Here is a 20162-nt window from a genome sequence, read left to right on the forward strand (position 1 = left end):
CTAACAGAAAGTAAGCTTCCAGTCCAGTTGCCGCTTGGCTTATTTTTGTCCTGTGATCAAGGTATGTGTTGTCTTATATAGATAGTAGCGTTTCAGTTTTGAGCTAGTAGAAATATAATTTTCTTTACAAATTTAATTTTTAGTTACTCGTTGGTAGTATAGAGATAACTGATAGATTTTCTTAAAGCATACCTTTTAAAAATTAGCGTTCAAAATAATGGGTGTCACCATGGCGACTTCACATATGTGTCCTGTAATTTGTTCACCTTGGCCATCCTGTCTTGTTCTTCTCTCCATCCCACACGTGATTAGTTTTTATAGTTTGATTTTGTTTCCTATAACCTTGTTAAACTTATTCTAGGAAACTAATTGTAGATTACTTAGAATTTTCTTTCATAAATAATAATTTCCTTTACAAGTAAAGACAGTTTTATTTCATTTCCTTGCCTTATTAGATTGCCTGCAGCAACCTTCTACAAGAGGGAGTGGGAAGAGTGCCGATCCTTGCCTGGCTTCTGATGTCATAGAAAACTCACTGAGTCCTTGGACATTAATAGTGAATTTGTATGTGGTTTAGTGCTCCCTTTTAGTTTAAGAGAGTCTCTTTTTTTTCCTAGATTGTCAGACAGCTTGCATTTTAATTATTAATAGGTGTTAACGTTTTTCCAAATGCCTTTTCTGATATTATCACATAAATAGTCTCTCTCTCTCTCTCTCTCTCTCTCTCTCTCTCTCTCTCTCTCTCTCTCTCTCTGTGTGTGTGTGTGTGTGTGTGTGTGTAGAGACAGGGGACAGCATCAGAGTCTTCCTCACTTGCTCTCTACTCTACTTTTGAGGACAGATCTTTCAGTGAACCAGTGAACCACATTAGGCTGTCAATCTAGGCTGGCTGGTCAATGAACTCTCTGAGCACACCTGTTTCCGCCCTTCCCTTCCCTTCCCTCAGTGCCAGATTTATAGGCATGAACCACCACTCCCAGCATTCATATGGGTGTGCTGGAGATTAGAACTCAGGTCCTCATGCCCGCTCAGCAAGAACTTTCATGACTGATCCATTTCCTCAAGATATGTGTGTGTGTGTGTGTGTGTGTGTGTGTGTGTGTAGTTTGTGTTTTTTTCTTACTATTAAAACTTACATTGATTGGCTTTTTAACAGTAACCAACGTTGTTCCTTGAGGTCAATCCATTGTGATATATTCTTCTTCTTGCATATTGTTGCATTTAAGTCCCTGTCTTTGCTGATGACTTTTGTAGCTGTGTTCATGAAGTACAATGGTTGATCATATATATTTTTATGCCTTCTCAACTCAGCACTGTGGCTCCTGAACAGAAATCTGTAAATGCTCTTTCTGTTTTCCTGCAGCAGATAAAGCTGAATTTACCACCTTTTAGAATAGTGTTTCCTGTATATTTGAGATTTAGAACATATATTTCAGTAAAAACAGTAAAGAAATCACTATAGTTCAGCCAAATAAAATATCTGTATCTACCAAATTACAGTTTTATGATAAGACCATCTAAACCCATTGACCAAAAATTTATAGTACAATGTAATTTTAACCATAGTTCCCATTTTTTTCTCTATGCCTGTTTAGCCAACATGTCAGTAACTTCATACATTTGACTTGTGTTTCCCAGTTAAAACATTCTTCCCTCTGCGGTAACCACTATTTTATTCTCAATTTCTAAACATTTGATGTCTCTCCTTTTTCCCCCTAAGATTACAACTATAGGTGAAATTATATAGCATTTGTCATAATGACCTCTGACCCTACTCATATCCCTAAAGATGCAGGCTGCCTTCTCTGTGAAGACTGAATAATGTTCCCTCATATCCATTTTTGATTTCTAAAGAAAAGTTCTTTACACATCTATTGATGGACAACTGTTTAATTTCTTCTCCCCTTATCTTTGCTATTGTGAGTGAATGCACCAGTGGACCTAGGAGTGGAGCTGTCTTTCCTAGTTGGTGATTCCAACTCCTTGGGGTATGTGCTGAGAAGACGGATGGCTAGATTACATGCTATTTTTATTTGTAAGTTTTTTAAGACTCTTCATGTTTTATATAATGTGTATACCAAAATACATTTCCAAGAGTGTCTCACCATCAACATTTGCATTCTGAATCCTTTTAACAGAGAGTGATCATCCTTATTCTTTGATTTTTTTTTCCTTACTGTTTTTGGTGGTGTCAACTGCTGTCTATTCAAAGTCACTAATATTTCCCCTGCAAGTTCTAATATGTTGTGAGTCCTACATCACAGACTTCTCTCTAAAATTAAAACTGGACATTCTTTTTATATTTCATTCTTTTTTTTTTTCCTTTTTCTTTTTTTCGGAGCTGGGGACCGAACCCAGGGCTTGCTAGGCAAGCGCTCTACCACTGAGCTAAATCCCCAACCCCTTATAGTTCATTCTTGTTTAATCCTTACTTTAATGTACTGAGCCAGTGGGCTATGATCACAATTACAATACTGTTAGGATCAAAATAATATGTGGTTTTATGACATTTGGAGTTTTTCTTTTGCAGACAGACTCTTTTGTATCCTAGACTGGTCGCGAACTCCCTTTATAGCCAATGCTATCCTTGAGCTTCCCAAATGCTGGTACTCCAGATGAGTGCAACCACACACGGCTGACTTTGGTGTCTTTGTGCCTTTTTGGTTCTGGCAACAATCGATGTGGTGCGGGCCATTGCACATTATACCTAGGTGAATGCTAGTGTTTTTTTATTTCTTTAAGTGTTCCACTAAATTGTACAATACAGCTAAGTTTCTTTTATAAATAGATTGTTGTGTCTGGCCCTTAATCCTGATTAAAGTATCAAGAGATTTATTGGTTTTCTAACCAATATTCCATGTAATACGCAACTTTCTGTCCTGCCTGGAAAGAATCAGAGACTTCTTGACGCTGCGTCATCCTTGGCCACTGACCCTGCTATGCAGCCCAGGTCTGTGGAGCTACCACCCAGGCCTCAGGCAGTCTCTTAAGGTCTACATGGGGATGCCTAGATCAGTACTGAGAAGGGCACCCTGCAGTGCTCCCGTGTCCGTATGGGTATTTTGCTGAGTACTTAATGGGCGATGTTCTTCAGATTTCTGGGTTTCTTGGGGATATTTAGCTGACTCCTTCAAGAAGCGACAGCCTAGAGATGACTGGGCCTCTCTATATATGTACTACTGCATTTCTACTAGTCTGCCTCATGAACTGCAGCCAGCCTGCTCTCCTTAGAGGTCTACCCTATGTCTTCAAACCACAGAGTTCCACCTAGTTACTGCTTCCTGCTTCATAGGTTAAGCAATTCTCTTCATTTTTTTTTTCTGTTTTTTGGGGGGATACTAATTGTTGTTGCTTTGTAGTCAGTTTTTATTTTTATCATTCATTCATTCATTCATTCATTCATTCATTCATTCATGTGAAGGTTTCAATTTCATGCTGGTTTCTATTTCCCCATATTGATTCGAAGTAAGTTGAGCTCTTCCTGTTTTTTCCTTTGCTTTCAACTCAAAAGTCTTATCTCCTGCCATTCTCTGGTACAAAATTGGAGGGATTTTGTAGGAAAAGCCTGTGGCTCATATGCCACTGGAATGTGTGTTTGGTTGGTGTGTCTGGCCTATGCCTTCCTGGGTTTATTTTTTGGTCCAATGTGGGTTCTCATCTTGATATTTATGTCCATCCAAAGGTCTGTTGGGTTCTGTTCCTGTCTAGGCTGGCACAGGTGAGCCAGTAACCACCCTGGGCATAAGCAGGTTCCTGTTGTCAGGCTTGTTTATTTATTGAGTTATATTTGAACTTCTAATTTCATGTACATATTTAAATATCTTGCTATATAGATAGCTTGGTACACCCTGCCTACAAACTTTGCAAATTTGGGCTATTCCATAAAGAGCTAGGACAAAGTGGAAAACATGGCAGTTCTTTCTCTAGTGTAATACATCCTGTGCTCTTTCTCCCTGAGAGACAAGGTACCCTTTCATTTTCTCCAGCTCTCCAGATGAGTTCCATCTGTAATAAACACTGTTTTTACAATGTTTCTATAACACAGAGGCTTAAAACAGGGTTTTAACTTCTTCAGGTCAGACATAGGATGTCCATGAATTAAATCCAATATTGTCACAAGCATTACAGTGATAGGACACCCAAGGAAACAAAAATAAATGAGCTGATGGCATAAGAATTAGTGTATTGCTTTGGTAGGGCTGGTATAAGAGAAGACTATCGGGGGGGGGGGGTAATAGAAACATACTTTCCAACAATCTGAAGGCCAAAGGTCAAAGATTGAAATGCCAATGCCTGGTTTCTAAGGCAGCTTTCTTTGGCTTATAGACGGCTGTCTTCTTTTGGTGCACTCTGTGGAATTTTCTCTGTGTATTGATCTTTCTTTCTTATAAAGATACCAGTCAGATTGGATTAGGGGCCACACTAATGGCCTAACTTTTATTACTGCTATAAAGGACTTGTCCCTAAACAGTCACATTCTAAGGTACTGGGTTACAGTTTTAATATATGAACTTGGTATATGAACCAGAGGAAGATGAAGTTCAGTCTATAATAAGCAGAATGGTGACTATTGTGATTATGTCAGACATAATTCATTATAACTTTTCTCTTAGTTTTGTGTTATACTTGAAAATATTTTTATAGTGAAAGTGTTACAAGCAATAAAGTAGAGAAGCTATAGCTAACCAGGGAGAAATTCTGTTCAAACCAGTATTTCTTTGTGCCATTTCTCATTGTCTGTGAGATGAGTCCCATGTCATGTGTCATACCTTTGGAACTCCAGGTACACAGGACACAAGCAATTTGTCCATCAGACATCTTCATCCAGTGCAAGCAAGGCTGGGGTCGGCATCAACAGTAATGGTAGCTGGTGTGTAGAGTCTGAAAAAAGAATTACACATATTCTTTCACACTTCTTTAAACCCTCAGGAAATAGGGAGATTTAGGCAATGTTATTGTCATGGGGTAGAAACTCAGAGACCACTGAGATGGACCAAAGTTTGAAATGAGAGTTTCTATCAAGTTTTGGCGACTGCCCAGAGAGAACCCCTTCTCATGGAGCAGACACTGATGCACATTACAGAGAGGCTTTAAAGACAAGGAAGGCAGGAAAAACATACTGGTCAGAAGTTGCAGCGGGGGAAAAAAGCAAGCAGTTTAACAAGAGCCAAGAACACGCAGTTAGCTGGGGCGTTTTGACCCCTAGTTTCCAGAACAGGGTTGCATATTTTCCAATGGGACTTTTCAGGACAGGATAGAAACCAAAGGAGGTTTCAACTGAGACAAGATGGAGAACATTTACCCTGTTATATTATTCCCAAGGTAGAAGCGAGAAGGAGACTTTTAAGTCTTGACTCATCCCAGCCCCCAGGGCCTTGTTTGCAGCCATGGAGATGACCCCTGTGAGGCTGTCCTTTGTGCTAAAGTGACAGCATTCATTCCCACCTTAGTTTGCTCTTCCTTTGTTGCAAGAAACCTTGGTTGAATGTTGATACCCCTGGAATTGACCGCTTTTAAATTGCTGTTAATTTTTGCTAAATGCTGCTGTTTTGAAACAGCCCTTTAATCTATCACCAGTGCATTTCCATTCATGCTTAGCTGATAGTGTTTAATTTCTAAGGTGCTGGGCCTTTGGGCGTTTTTATCTTCTTGGAAAAATTGGATTTCTGAAATGGACACAGAGGACGATTTTATGCTGTGCAGTACATTCTGCTTCTTAATGCAAAAGATATTTTAAGCACTTCCTTTCTTAGAAATACTGCCTTCTCGGGTCTATTAATTATCCTGCTATGAACTGAAATACTTTTTGTTTCCAGGGGAGGCTGGGTGATAAATAAGGAAAATTGCCTGTGAACTTTTACCTTCAAATCTTTCTTCTGAAATATTCTTTCCCCACTTTAGTTCAGGGATGATTCAATGGACTGTAGCTGTTCATAATGATTTTTTTTTCCTTGTGGGCTAGAACGTTAAATTCCCTTTTTCTTAAATACCGTGTGCACTGGAGTCTGGGAAAGGGCAAAGGGAAGCTGTTCTTCACTTTGTTGGAGAGGTACCAACTCCTTCCCCGCCACTTCATCCCAGGAGAGAGAGACCTGCGAGCATCCTGAATGCTGAGTGCTTCAACTCCTCGCCTCCTGCTCCTCACCAGCCAGTTGCATTGTGTTGTGTGTGTGTGTTGGGTGAAGGAGGAACAGTTCAAGTGGTTTCAGATTATTGAGACGAGTTAGCTAGACTGTGACAAATAGCAGGGGTTGGGGTGACATACGGCAGAAGTAGACGGATGCTAGGTCATTTGGGGGGATGAAGGGAAGTTGGACTGAAGGCTTCCTGGCTCACCTTGCATGTGGCCTCTTGATGGGGAGAGGCTAGCTGATGGCTGTGTCAGGAGATGTCAGAACCTGAGGTTAAGGCTGTGAGGTGGGAACGCCTCTCTCTGGCCAAGCTTCATGCTAAGGAGAGGGCCCTGGGAAAGTAGCCTTCAGAGCTTGAGGTAGTGATGGGTTGGGCTCAATGTAATAGCCTTAGGTAGCAAGGGAAGAACCAGCAACAATGACACCACCATGTATAATGTATGGTGGTGGGTCTCTTATTAGATTTCATCTGCTAAAGAAGGAAGTTTCTCTGATGATGACTGAGCAAGATATATTTAATTTTGTTATATTTTTAAAAAATGAAAGAATAAATGACTAACTGATTGATGGACGAATGAATGAAAACCTAGTCCCTAAGGTAAAGGTTAACAAAGGAACTAGAACTGTCATGTACACCTACAGGCAGAGTGACACTGGATATATCAACAACTCCAGGACATTCCTGTGTTCAAGATAGTTGACTAACATGTGATTGGATTTTACATGTGTGTGTGCACATGTGTGTGTGTTTGTGCATGTGTGTGTACATGTGTGTTTGTGTTTGTGTACATGTGTATTTGTACATGTGTGTACATTGTGTGTAGATGTGTAGATGTGTATGTGTGCATGCGTGTGTCTATGTATGTGTACATGTGTGTATGCGCATGTGTGTGTCTGTGTGTGTTCATGTGTAAGTGTGTATGTGCACATGTGTGTGTGTGTGTGTAGATGTGTGCATGAAGATGCAAGAGCACCTTTTTTATTTGTTTACAGTTTAGCATTTTGTTTTGCTTGGTTTTCTTTGTATGTGGTTTTATAGTGCCTTGGGTTTGGGGGTGTTTGGTTTTGTACTTTTTGTTTGTTTGTTTTTGAAAAAGAACTTAAAGTTGGGTATGCAGGAAGTGGAAAAAGATCTGAAAAGACTTGAGGAGAAGAATATGATCAAAATATATTTAAATATATTTTAAATAATAAAAGTGTAATAAAAAGAAAAATAATGACCTACTATTAACTAATCTTATCACCAATAGCAGGGACTGTGCTGCTGCTCCTACAGCAAGGAGGCACACCATCTCATCCCACATGTGGGAAGATACCCATGTTGGGATTGCCTTACAGATACTGCACCTCAGATGGACCAGCCTTGGTCGCATGTCTTGCCTGTTGCAAGAGCATCTTTATTTCTGCCAGTTCCCTATTCATATTTTCCCCAAAGAAGATATACACATTTTAATTTTTATCAAGAAGATTCTCATTAGAAGTAATCACCAGAGAACTATAAATCAAATTTCAATGAGCTATTAATGCACCCCCATTAGAATGGGTTTGATCAAAAGTCAAAGATGAGTACTGACAAAGCTATGGAGAATAAAGGAAACTTTTTATTCTCCTGGAGGGGAGATAAACAGTAATGGCAAGTACAAAAGTTATCATATGGCTTCTTAAAAAATTACAAATGGAACTACTATATGGTTAAGCAACCCACTTCTGAGTATATGTCTAAGGAAATAAAATCACTACCTTGGACAGATACCTGCATTCCATTATTCACTGAAGCATAATTTGTAATCCCAAGATAAATGGCCTAAGTGTTGTTAATAGAGAAGTAGATAAAGAAAATGTTGGGGTTGCGGGAAAGGCTCCCTCTGTAAAGTTCTTTCATGTAAACATGAAGACCTGAGTTCAGACTCTTAGCACTCATGTAGAACGTTGGGCATGATATCACATGTCTGTTAATGTAGGGCATTAGAGTTAGGTAAATCTCTGGAGTTAATGGCCAGTCAGCCTACCCAGATTGATGAGCTCTGGGTTCAGTTCACTGTCTCAAAACTAAGGTGAGTAGCAGTTGAGGAAGATGCCCATGAGGAGGTCTGCACATAACCATACATAACCACATGAATGGTTAACGGTGTAAAGACTGTGGAACAGAAAGCATATAGTCTTCAAAGTTCAGTAGGGAGCATCCAGGAGGATGTAGGAGGAAGATGATTTATGGAGAAATCAGTCTTTTGGAAGAAGTAATGCTCAAGTCTTCTCAGACAGCCCTGGCTTAATGCTGGTGTGTTTAGAGCAGCACATGGGGAGCAAACCACATTTCTGTAAGTGTTCACCATATTATTAAGTTGACAAATTCACTTCCTGCTCAAAATAATGGCACCTACTCCCAGACTGGAAAGAAAAACATGCTTTTCCTGATTCAATAGGATCAGGCCTCTGAGTGATAAAATGCTACACTTCTTATAGGGTTATGGAGTAACGGTTCCACGGGAGGTGAACTAAACCATAAACTGTCAAAGAACCTTTGGAAATCCCTTAAGAATGTGTAAGAGTGGAGATTAATTTAGGCCTTATTAAGCCCAACAAACTATTAGAGTAGGTGCCTTTTTCTGTATTTGAGAATAGAGTGTAGCGTATTTGCACTGCCTACTGAAAGTCTCTCTAGTGTTTGAAGAGCACCAATCAGCAAGATGATCAGGAGCTGTGTGTGGGTCCCAGGTAAGTGGTAATGATGCACGCCCACACAGAGAAGCTGAACGTGCAGAAGCAACACGACTGCTTATCATTTTTCTTTCTCTGTTCCTTCCCTCCTAGTCCCTGACTTCCATCCTGCCTTATTCCCATCTGTGAAGCGGAAGTGAGTGACTGTGGGAGCTGAGAGTGCTTAGCATACAATCCTGCAGTCCATCAAGGCTACAGGACCTGCCAGCACCCTTCCTCTTCCACCTGCAAAAAGTCAAGGCTGAACACACTCAACAGAACTCCAGAGACTCCCTCTCTGTCTCTTGGGCAGAGTTAGTTACTCACTTTCCTTCTTCCCACTGTTCCAGGTCCTCTCAGTTCTCCAAACTGAAAGTAATGTGTTTGTTACTGTGTCTGTCTGCTGAACTGGCCACCAGGGGCCCACAGGTTGTTTTCTCAGGCTCTAGCTCAGCCTTCTCAGCCAACATTTGTTCTTGGTCCCTTCTGGATTCCTGGCTCTACTTTTAGGCTCATCTTCTTTCTCCTGCTCACCTCCCTCAATCAGAATTGATTGGAAAATTCCCCCACATAATTCCATAAAGCCACTCATCACCTCCTCTGGGGTAGACCCCACTGCTCTTACTGTTGGCCAACTGGCAGAGGACCGGTTCTCTGCTCCCTTGGCAACTGGAGTAGTGTTCTCTTGTGATATGGGGCACTGTAATTAGCAGTTTGTTTGAAAGAGGCTTGAATATCTTGGTTATAAGTTTGGGGTTTTGTGGAGAGCTTTTAGGGCTTCTTCTAGAAACTTCGTGGGAATTTGACATCAGGCCAGGACAAAGTAAACCAAAGGCTGGAATCTGACTTTGGGCTAGGACTCAAGGAAGTAGGCTCAGATTAAGAACATTTACATTAGAGTTAATGCAAAGCTTGGAGCAGGCTCAGCTGAGGCACGTGGGGCAGTCCTTTCGCCTTGGTCATCCTGATTATCTATAGAAAGGTGTTTATGGGATTTTGTTTATTGCCTTGCTTATTCCTTGACCCAGAACTAATCTTATTATTTTGCATTTACTTAAAGTGGTATAAAAGCAGGCTGGAAAATATATATACAAACCTCCTTCAGCCACAGAACTCTCTGGGATCATGCTATAGTGTTGTCTAATTGTCTCTTTCTTTTTTATTAATTTTTTATTGGATTTTTTAAAATCTGCATTTCAAATGTTATCCTCCTTCCTGGTTTTCCTTCCAGAAAACCCCTATTCTATCCCCCACTCCCTGCCTCCATGAAGGTCCTCTCCCACCCACCCACCCACTCTTTCCCAGCCCCCGGCTCTGGCATTCCCCTACACTGGGGCATCAATCCTTCACAGGACCAAGGGCCTCTCCTTCCACTGATGCCTGACAAGGCCATGCTCTGCTACTTATGTGGCTGGAGACATGAGTTGCTTCAAGTGTACTCTTTGGTTGGTGGTTTAATCCCTGGGAGCTCTGGGGGTATTTAGTTTGTTGATATTATTGTTCTTCCTATGGGGTTGCAAACCCCCTCGGTTACCTCAGTCCTTTCTCTAAATCCTCCATTGGGAACCCTATTCTCAGTCCAATGGTTGGCTGCAAGCATCCTCCTCTGTATTTGTCAGGCTCTGGCAGAGTCTCTTGGGAGACAGCTATATCAGGCTCCTGTCAGTTCACACCTCTTGTCATCCCCAATAGTGACTGGGTTTGGTGACTGCATGTGAGATCCCCATGTGTGGCAGTCTCTGGATGGCCTTTCCTTCAGTCTCTGCTCCACACTTTGTCTCTGTATTTCCTCCTGTGAGTATTTTGTTCCCCCTTATAAGAAGTACTGAAGCATCCACACTTTGGTCTAGAGGCCTAATATCCAATATACACAAAAGAACTCAAGAAGTTAGACTCAGAGAATTAAACAACCCTATTAAAAATGGGCTACAGAGCTAAACAAAGAATTCTCAGCTGAAGAATATCGAATGGCCAAGAAGCACCAATGGTGGAGAAGCACCTAAAGAAATGTTCAACATCCTTAGTCATCAGGGAAATGCAAATCAAAACAACCCTGAGATTCCACCTCACACCAGTCAGAATGGTTAAGATAAAAAACTCAGGTGACAGCAGATGCTGACGAGGATGTGGAGAAAGAGGGACACTGCTCTATTGTTGGTGGGATTGCAAACTGGTACAAGCACTCTGGAAATCAGTCTGGTGGTTCCTCAGAAAGTTGGACATTGAACTACCGGAGGACCCAGCTATATCACTCCTGGGCATATACCCAAATGTCTCTCCACCATACCACAAGGACACATGCTCCACTATGTTCATAGCAGTCTTCTTTCTTTTTAATCATTGCTCCTGCCCTGGAGAACCTGTTGAATGACTCAACTGGCTTGATCAGGATTTAGGCCTGGTTTCCAAAGCTGTGTAATATTTTGGGTGTGGCAAACTATCCTATTAATAATATATTAAAATTATCAATAGCAATTAACCAAAATGATACATTATTGTTATTATATTATTTATATTAATATGGTGATGCTTGCTGCACAGTTCGTTTCCTATCGTTGTCATTGTGTTAGAGTGTGATGAATAAGGGCAGCTGTGTGGAGGGGTGTGGTACACAGCGAGCTTTCAGCTAAGGAACCACAGTGTTGCCTCCTCTGTGACTGAGTGCATCTTGGGCAAAGATTCTTTTCTTGGTGTCTTGCAGTTTCTGTCTTGCTTTCTCTCCCTCTCTTCTACCCTTCACTCCACCTACTCTTCTCTTCCACACACTACTGCTCATCTGTGGGCTCCACCTCATGTATAAGTTATGGATGATGGTGTGACAGACATGTTTTCCTATAAGAGATCAGTAAGTCTAATCAATTGTTTTGTAATTAATCACATTTCAATCTAAAATTTCAGCAAACTTCCATAATACTGTCAAAAGAAATTCTTTTTTTTTTTTTTTTAATTTGGTTTTTGAGACAGGGTTTTTCTACATAGCCCTGACTGTCCTGGAACTCACTCTGTAAACCAGTCTATCCTCAATCCTGAAGATCCCCCACCCGCCTCCTCCTCCTAAATTCTGGGGTTAAAGATGTGTACCACCAATGCCTCACTCAAAACCTTTTTCTTTCAGAGAGGTGGAGAACATGCTATCGTTTTCTATGTTCTTTCGGGTAGGAATGGGCCATAAATTTGTTCTACCATCACCGGTAGTGACTCCTAGTAATTAATATTTGGAGAGCAAGCCTTTATCATAGTTTATCTTAGTTGGAGAACTCATTTGGAAGTGGGATAGACTGGAATAGCAAGTCCAGTACATGGGCACACATAATAACAGTTTAGGGGTATGAAAATACTAGGAGCGGAGAGATGATGTCTCACCAAGATGGGTCACTGAAGCCACACAACCATAGCAAGGTGGGGAATGTTAAGTGCAGACCAATCAGAACCAGGAAGGAGAAGGAGAAAACTGATCACACCCTTGTTTGTTTTCCTTCCTTGCTTATTAGCAAGATTTTGAGGAAGAGTGAGAATGAGACGAACCAAATGGAAGGATGCCAGCAGAAAAGGTATTTTGGGTCATGGTCACAGATTCAAGAAGGACAGAATATGTAAAGTGAGATAGAGCTGCTCGGTGAACTGACCGAAGCATGGTTCAAGTCCCACAGTAGAGTTTGTCCGAGGTCACTGTAAGTGCAATGTGGAAAGGGGCTGGTTGGTGCAGACTATGAACAGGAAAGGCGCTATGAGGCCATCACAACAACTGGCCATGCGTGATGTCTGACGCAGGAAAGGGATACTCAGGACTAGCAGATTTCCTTTGGGTAGTGAGGCAAATGAAGTCCTCCTGGAGAGACATCTGGAAGAACTTTCTCAGGGTCTGAGTTGGAAGCAGTTACATGGATACATGTGTGATAGCTGTTCTCTGTATCAGTCGGTGGAACAGACAACTCTTCAGTAGTTTTATCAAGGGAAATTTATTTCTCAGTCACATACCTGTCCTTTGTGAGTGGGAATAGTATGGATGCTATGGATTCTCTATATGCTAATTCTTCATCCATCCATTAGAACATTCTTCTAGGCCTTTGGTAATCTTTAATTCACTTGGCAGAATGAATATTACTTGGGGCTTAAGGCCTTGTGCTTGATAAACATTGCTTCCTCTCTTCCAACATTATATTAATACTTAGAAATTCAAGATACCACATAGCTACTGTCAACTGCAAAAATGTCCAAAAGGTTTGCTAACATCTATGAGTAAAGAGAGCCCGCAAAAGGACACTGGACAAGAAAGCTGGAGACACCAGGATGGACATTCAGGAATCTAAGAAAAAAAGGAGGAAAAATGTCACCACCACCAAAGGAATGCTGAAGTCCCTGGACGACTGTGGGGAGTACACAGCAGAAGCAGGAGGCTTAGTCTTGGATACACGGGCCATCAATACACAGGGAATGGATAGCTTAAGAAACAGACCTCCCAACATCCTATTACTACTTAGAAATTCAAGAGTTTATATTTTATAATGAGAATTTTTACCATGTAGCCAATATTTATCCACAGCATCCAAAATCCAAATATTAAAAAATATATGTTCTGTACATAATTATAAGTATATGACTATAGATAGCATAAATGATACTATAAAAATCACATTCTTCAGTTGTTGGGGAACCCAATTCTCCTGATTATATTACTGTCAACATTTGTTGCAAACACTGTGGCAGTGGTTTAAGCCACACCTTTACTACTAATAAAGAGTGTTGATTTTATTCAAATATCCACCTCAGCAATGTGACCAAGGAATTTGACAGGCCATTTACTCTGGGAATCACGGCAGATCCTCTCTTTCTCCTGTGACTGGTTTGGGAATAAGTTCGTTATTCCAGCGAGCAGAGAGCCATTTATTGGAATGCAGAGGCATGGTTTGTTATATTTTAAAGGGGCATATGGAAGAAGCAGAATCTTAACATCTCATGTGGAAAATGGAGTGTTGGCAGCCCAGTCATCTTGCACCTATGGGAAGAGTGAGCCACAAGGCAGGCTGATAGGCTGGCAAGATAAACACAGAAACTCCCTTAGGAAAAGAAAAATCACTTTCTTTCTTTCACAATTCTTACTGATTCAATAGTTTTTCTGCTAGTTTCAGCTAAAACTAATACATTTTCACATTTCCCTTCTGTATTGATAAATTTCCCTTCTGTATTCTGTATGAACGATGTCTATTTGTCAGTCCATCCCTTCATCTATGCAGGCACTCACCTATCCCAGTCTTGTGCTGTTTAACATACACTTTTGACCAAACACTGGCATAAAATGGTGAATAAAACAGGTTTGTGTAACTTTTGATTTTGAAGGAGGCCAGCACCACCATGAAGATTTAGGCAAAGAGCACTGTGATTATCTTCTGTCACTTACCAGAGAGGTCTAGCGTTCTCCTTAGCTGCTTCTCAGCCAATCAGAACATACAAAGCAGTCACATACTAGAGAAGAAAGAGTATTCAATCCAAATGGAATAGCAAATGTTGATAAAGACAAAACTTGAGCGATACCTTACATGCTGACTTGGAAGCTATTGTACATTTCAGGCAAAGAGCATGGGGTGTAAGTTTGTTCAGTGGTGTTACTGCTAATGAACAACCACTAGAAAAGGTTCAGCACATTCCCCATGGCTTCTGTAGAAGCACGTGGTAATCTGCTTGTCACAGGTTTAAATCCCTGACAGATTGGTCATATGTCATCCTAGGCCTTCTCTCCAGTGTCTCCAGTGTTGAGATGGAAAATTAACCACAATAATGTTGTGTGTAAGGGGACGTGGGTAGAAGTAACTGAAGGCTATATTTAAATAATCTATATTAAGTTAAGTAATATATTTTATAGTAATCAGATCAGAATAAGTTTTATATTCATGAGACTATGTGGTGGTAGTAGGAACTTAAGTTTAACTTCTGGAGCACAAACAGAACATTTTAAAGGATTTAAATTTTATTTTTTTAGGTTTGGTGGTTGGAAAAGAAAGTGTTTATTTCAGATTTCAACTCTCAGCTCATCCTCCACTGAAGGAAGTCAAGGCAAGGACTTGAGGCAGGAACCTGGAGGCAGGTACTTATGTGGAGACAATGGAGGGGTGCTTCTTACTTGCTTGCTCCCTAAAGATTGCTTGGTTTGCTTTCTTATGTCATCCCAGAATATCTCTCTAGGTTAGGACTTTCTACAATGCACTAATCACTAATTAAGAAAATGCCCCACACACTTGCCTACAGGACAATATAATGGCAACGATTTCTCAGTTGAGATCCTTTCTTCCCACAAGACCCTCCCTTATATTTAGGTGACAAAAACTAGCCAGCACATGGGTCTTGACTGTGTATTAGAGTCAGACAACATGTCACTTAAGTCGATGCATGCAAATAATATTGGAATCATGGCTTTGGTGTTATAGGTTCATGGATAGCATTTGAAAGCATAGTTAGTCTGGTTTACTCTACAATAAGGTTGATTTGATTACTTGCCAAGAGTTAGCTTCACATTAAGAAGGAGCTTGTCTATGCTTGCAGGTCCTATGCAATCCTTAAGCTGAAATGCTTAAGGCACCCAAGTGTATCACGTTTAAAGTTCCTAAAATTAAACACATTGAATTAATTTTATAGCTTAACTTAAAATGATCAAAGCTGAAAAATTAATATTACAAGAAAAGTTAACCAATTAACTTTAACAACTTACAATATATGGATGGGGCGGCATGGACCTGAGAAGAGGTACCAAGAGCTCTACTCAGCAAAGTGTCGGGGGATGGGAGATGGCAGAAGCCTGGGCTGTCCACAGGCATGCATTCATCTTGTTTGGACAACTTTTGGTCAGTTGGCTGCCAGTGACTGGTGGAGACTTGGTTATTTGTATTCTTAGTTAGATTTTCTGTTTAGATCTATGGTTATGGTTGACTTAAAGATATTTTTAAATGTTTTCATTTTAATTAAAATAATTTAGTTTTCCTTTCTCCTTCCAAGTCCTCCCATGTCCCACCATTATCCCCCTAGTCCCACTCAAATTTACGGCCACTTACTAATTTGAATATTACATTAAATACAGCCGAATCCATTTAGTGTTGCTTATATGTATGTGACTTCTGGGATGAACACTTGGTATTGGATAACAAATTACAGGACTCATCCTTGGGAAAGACTACTTCTTCCTTTCTCACCTTAGTTACCAGTAGTTCTTCATCTAGATCTCCTCTTCCACTATGAAATCTCTCCCCTTCAGGTTAGCATATCTGTTTTGTCATTGCTGAGGTCTTGCGTAAACACCCATACTGTTGGGGTATCATTGGTGTAGCTTTCCTGTCACTTCTAGGAGACATGATCTCATAGCATACTTCCTGATTCTCTGGCTTTCTGTCCCCTTCTCCACCATGTTCCCTGAGCCCTAGGTATAGGAGTTGTTTGTAGATGTATTTGTTGAACCTGGATATCACACAAGCAATTATTCTCTGCATATTGACTAGGTGTGATTTCTATGATGGCCTCTATCTGGTGGGGGGAAAAAAGCTTCTTTGATACTGGGTGAGAGCTATACTTATCTATGGCTAAGGTTTAGAATGAGTTAGGGATTATGCTGGTCTAGTAAATTGGTAGGACTGGGTTTTCCTTCAAGATCTAGGACCTGAGTAGCCCCAGAAAGTTGGCTAGGCTTAGAGTTTCAGACATGTTTTACTTCCTTTAGAGTATGTCTGAAGTTCAATTATACAGCTGTTGGTTACCACCAAGTTATAAGTGTCACCACTGCATGTGACAATGGTCTCAGGCTCTAGGGGAAGAGCCTATATATTGTTTTTCTAAATGTTCGTCTTGTCAAATTGCTTTCTAAGTATTATGTTTATATCTATCCATTTTGTCGTTATTGTTGTTGCTCCCAATCTTGGTCAGAAAGGCCTCTTACTGCATTGTAGAGGAGTTAATGTGGAGACTCATTACCGTGCAAAAGGCTGAGAGTCAGAGGCAGTGTGTGCTCAGGCATAAAGGGGACATCTATACCAACCTTCTGCCTGAGGCTCAGGAAACCTCTCAGATGGGATGGAGGAAAGTAACAGCTAGAGGGTAGGGAGCAGGGCTGTTCAATGTCACCCCCTGAATGTGACATGGCTGGTGCATATATGAACTTGATTCAGCTCTGGTTACAAGATCAAGTCAGTAAGAAATGCCATCAAAGTGGGGGAAAGGTGCTTCCAAGACCCTACCATAAGCAACTGATAGCAGTTGGCAGCTGCTAAAAAGACAGCCACTTTTTACTTTTTTGGAGACAGGGCCACTAATGGGTGATCTATGACCCAATGAATGACCACACGTCCATGTGCACATGGGTATTGCTTGGTGGATTAGGAAGGAAGGAAGGAAGGAAGGAAGGAAGGAGGGAAGGAAGGACACGAAGCTGGAAGGAGATATGACTGGGAGTCCTGAGGGAAACTGAGGGCATGTTTGCTCAAGATACATTGCATTTTTATGTATAGTGGTTTGAATAAAAATGAGAGGCTCATATGTCTGAATGCTTGGTCTTCAGAAAGCGGCACTGCTTCAGAGGAATTAGAAGGTGTGATCTTCCTAGAGTAGGTGTGGCCTGGTTAGAAGAGTCATTGGGTGTGGCTTTGAGGTTTCAAATGCTCAAGCCAAACCCAGTGTCACAAATCCTGCAAATCCTGCTGTAGAACTTCTCAGCTACTCCTCCTCCAGCACCACATCCACTGTGTGCCGCCGTGCTCCACGCCAAGAGGATAATGCACTAACCCTCTGAACTGTAAGCCAGCCCCGAGCAAGTGTCTGTAAGAGTTGCTGTGCGGCGTGTGTCAGCATGGCGGAGTGGCCTAAGGCACTAGACCCAAGAAGTACTTTCATCCACAGGATAAGTCAGTTTGGTAATTAAATGCCTAAACTTTATTTTTTATTCTTAGTCTTGGCATGCATTTATAGTTCATATGTGTTATTTGTAAGCAATGTGTTTCTATATTTAGTTTTCCCCACCTGCTTCAATTTTGTCATATACTGGTGTATTTAAATTTACTGTTAACCTCACTATTTAGGTTTGCTTATTAAAAAAAAAAAAAGGAGATACTATGGTCATGATATCTCTTCACAGCATTAGAACACTGGCCAAGACAACATGCATGAATTTTTCAAAGAATAAATAAAAATATGATAACAATAGCAGTGAATCTATTTTACAAAGTCACGTTTTCTGTGTTTTGTTTTTTGTTTTTTGTTTTTCCTGGAAGAAAATGTTGTGACTAGTTTTTACCACCACTCACTCACCAAATGGCGCACATATTTTCTTTATTGAGAAATTACTCTGTGCTAGAGACCGATTTAGATGCTGAGTAAGTACCTGTGAGGGAAAACAAATTCGTGCTTTTAAAGAAATAAAACACACTTTAATAATAAAGCATGACAGGGGGACAAAGGCTTGATGCTTAGGCCTAATATTTGAGCTTCTAGGTCCACCCAGCAAAGGGATCTGCACTTCAGACATCCGTGCACACAAGTCAATAGGTTTGGTTTATTTCCCCTTAAGTTACTCACAATCAAGAGACCTTGATATATAAAATTTAGCTGACATAAATGTGAAATATGTATATATATATGTTATATATATTTATATATAATATCAGAAGCGATATAAATTCTTTCCTGAGAAGAACTGCAGGTGACTACGAGTTTAGTCTGTCTACTGCCAGTGTGGATTGATTTGAACCAAGAACGAAAAGAATTCATCATCTTCACCTTCAAATTATGTCTCTGTTGGTGCCTTTCTGATATGCAGCATCTTACAAGGAAGAATTTCCTGACTTTCCAAGTATATATTTTTTATTATGCTCTGTTATTTTGCTACCTTTTGAAAATCATGTCAAACTATAGATACCCAGTAAGCTTGGAGTTAATAAAATGACTTAGCTGCCTTCCACAGATGTCCTCCATAGACCTGCTCTTTGAAGGAAACTCCATTCCCAGCACTGCAGCTGTTTCTTCTGAACCACGCCTACACATTCAAATGGAGTGCTCTGTTACTTCTCAGTTGCTAACTGTAGGCACAGTTGGTGGCTTTCCTTTGGTAGGTAAGCATTGCAGCCTTTATGCCATTTCCGGTTCTTTCATGCTATCCTCCTAAGTGTAGCCACAGCACTGCTATTCAGTAGGCCGTGTTCAGATTTGTGTGCTATAAAGTCTCTGTCTGTCCAATGCTGTGGTGATGGTCTGTTTTAGTTCATGATCCTCCCTCTCTCCCTCTCTCCCTCTCTCCCTCTCTCCCTCCCTATATTTAGTCACTGCTTCAAGTATTTTTTTACTTGTAGTTTTCAACATGGAGCTATTTTAGTCTTTTGACAGTCATGTGACAAGACTCTGCAAACAGAACTGTTATAAGGACTGGCACTTAGTTCTCACAATTCTATCGACTGTATGAAGTCCATGATCCAGGAGTGGCAGAATTCTGTTTGCAGTTATATTGGTACTTTAGGTCTATGTCTATACAAGATGGACGGGAAAGCCAACTCTGTAGGCTGTCTTACCCCTTAACGCCTGTCATGAGGGATTTTCTCTGATGACCTATTCATCCGCCAAAGGCTGCAGGTAGCCCCTAACATTACCACATGCTGAGTATGCTACTGTAAATGAAGTGGAGTTGGATACGGAAACATCAGACCATAACATCATACTACTAATTAAGCTCTACATTTGAGCATATCTATTCATTTGGAACATGCCAATACTATTTTCCAAAGTTTGTTCCAACAGAACTCTGTCAGTTTCTGTATTAGTCGGTGATCTCTTGCTTCGAGGACACACCATGGGCATGGCAACTCTTAAAATGAAAGCACATAAATGGGGTTGCTGACAGTCTCAGAGGTTTAGTTCATTGTTGTCATGGTGAGGACCATGGCCGCATGCAGGCAGACATGGTGCTGGAGGAGCTGAGAGTTTTATATCTGGATCAGTATTTAGCAGGAAGACAGAGAACAACTGAGAGAAAGCATTTAATTGGGCCTTTGAAACCACTAAGTGAACCTTAGTGACTTACTTCATCCAATGAGGCTACACCTATCCCACACCCTTAGAATGCAAGTCTATAAGCCATTGTTTTAAATGTTGTTGATTCTTTGTGAGTTTCACATCATGCGTCCCAGTCACATTCATCTCCCCATACCCTTGTATCCTCCCTCCGCCCTTGAAAACTCCCCCGAAAAAACATGTGAAACTCAAAAATAAGCAAAATAAAAACAAAGAATAGGCAATATCTCATCATGGGAGCTGTAGTGTGTCACAGTGTATTCCACAGTATATGCCTATATTCATACATCATTACAATAA

The sequence above is a fragment of the Rattus norvegicus genome, chromosome 9 (assembly GCF_036323735.1).
Source record: "Rattus norvegicus strain BN/NHsdMcwi chromosome 9, GRCr8, whole genome shotgun sequence".
Lineage (NCBI taxonomy): Eukaryota > Metazoa > Chordata > Mammalia > Rodentia > Muridae > Rattus > Rattus norvegicus.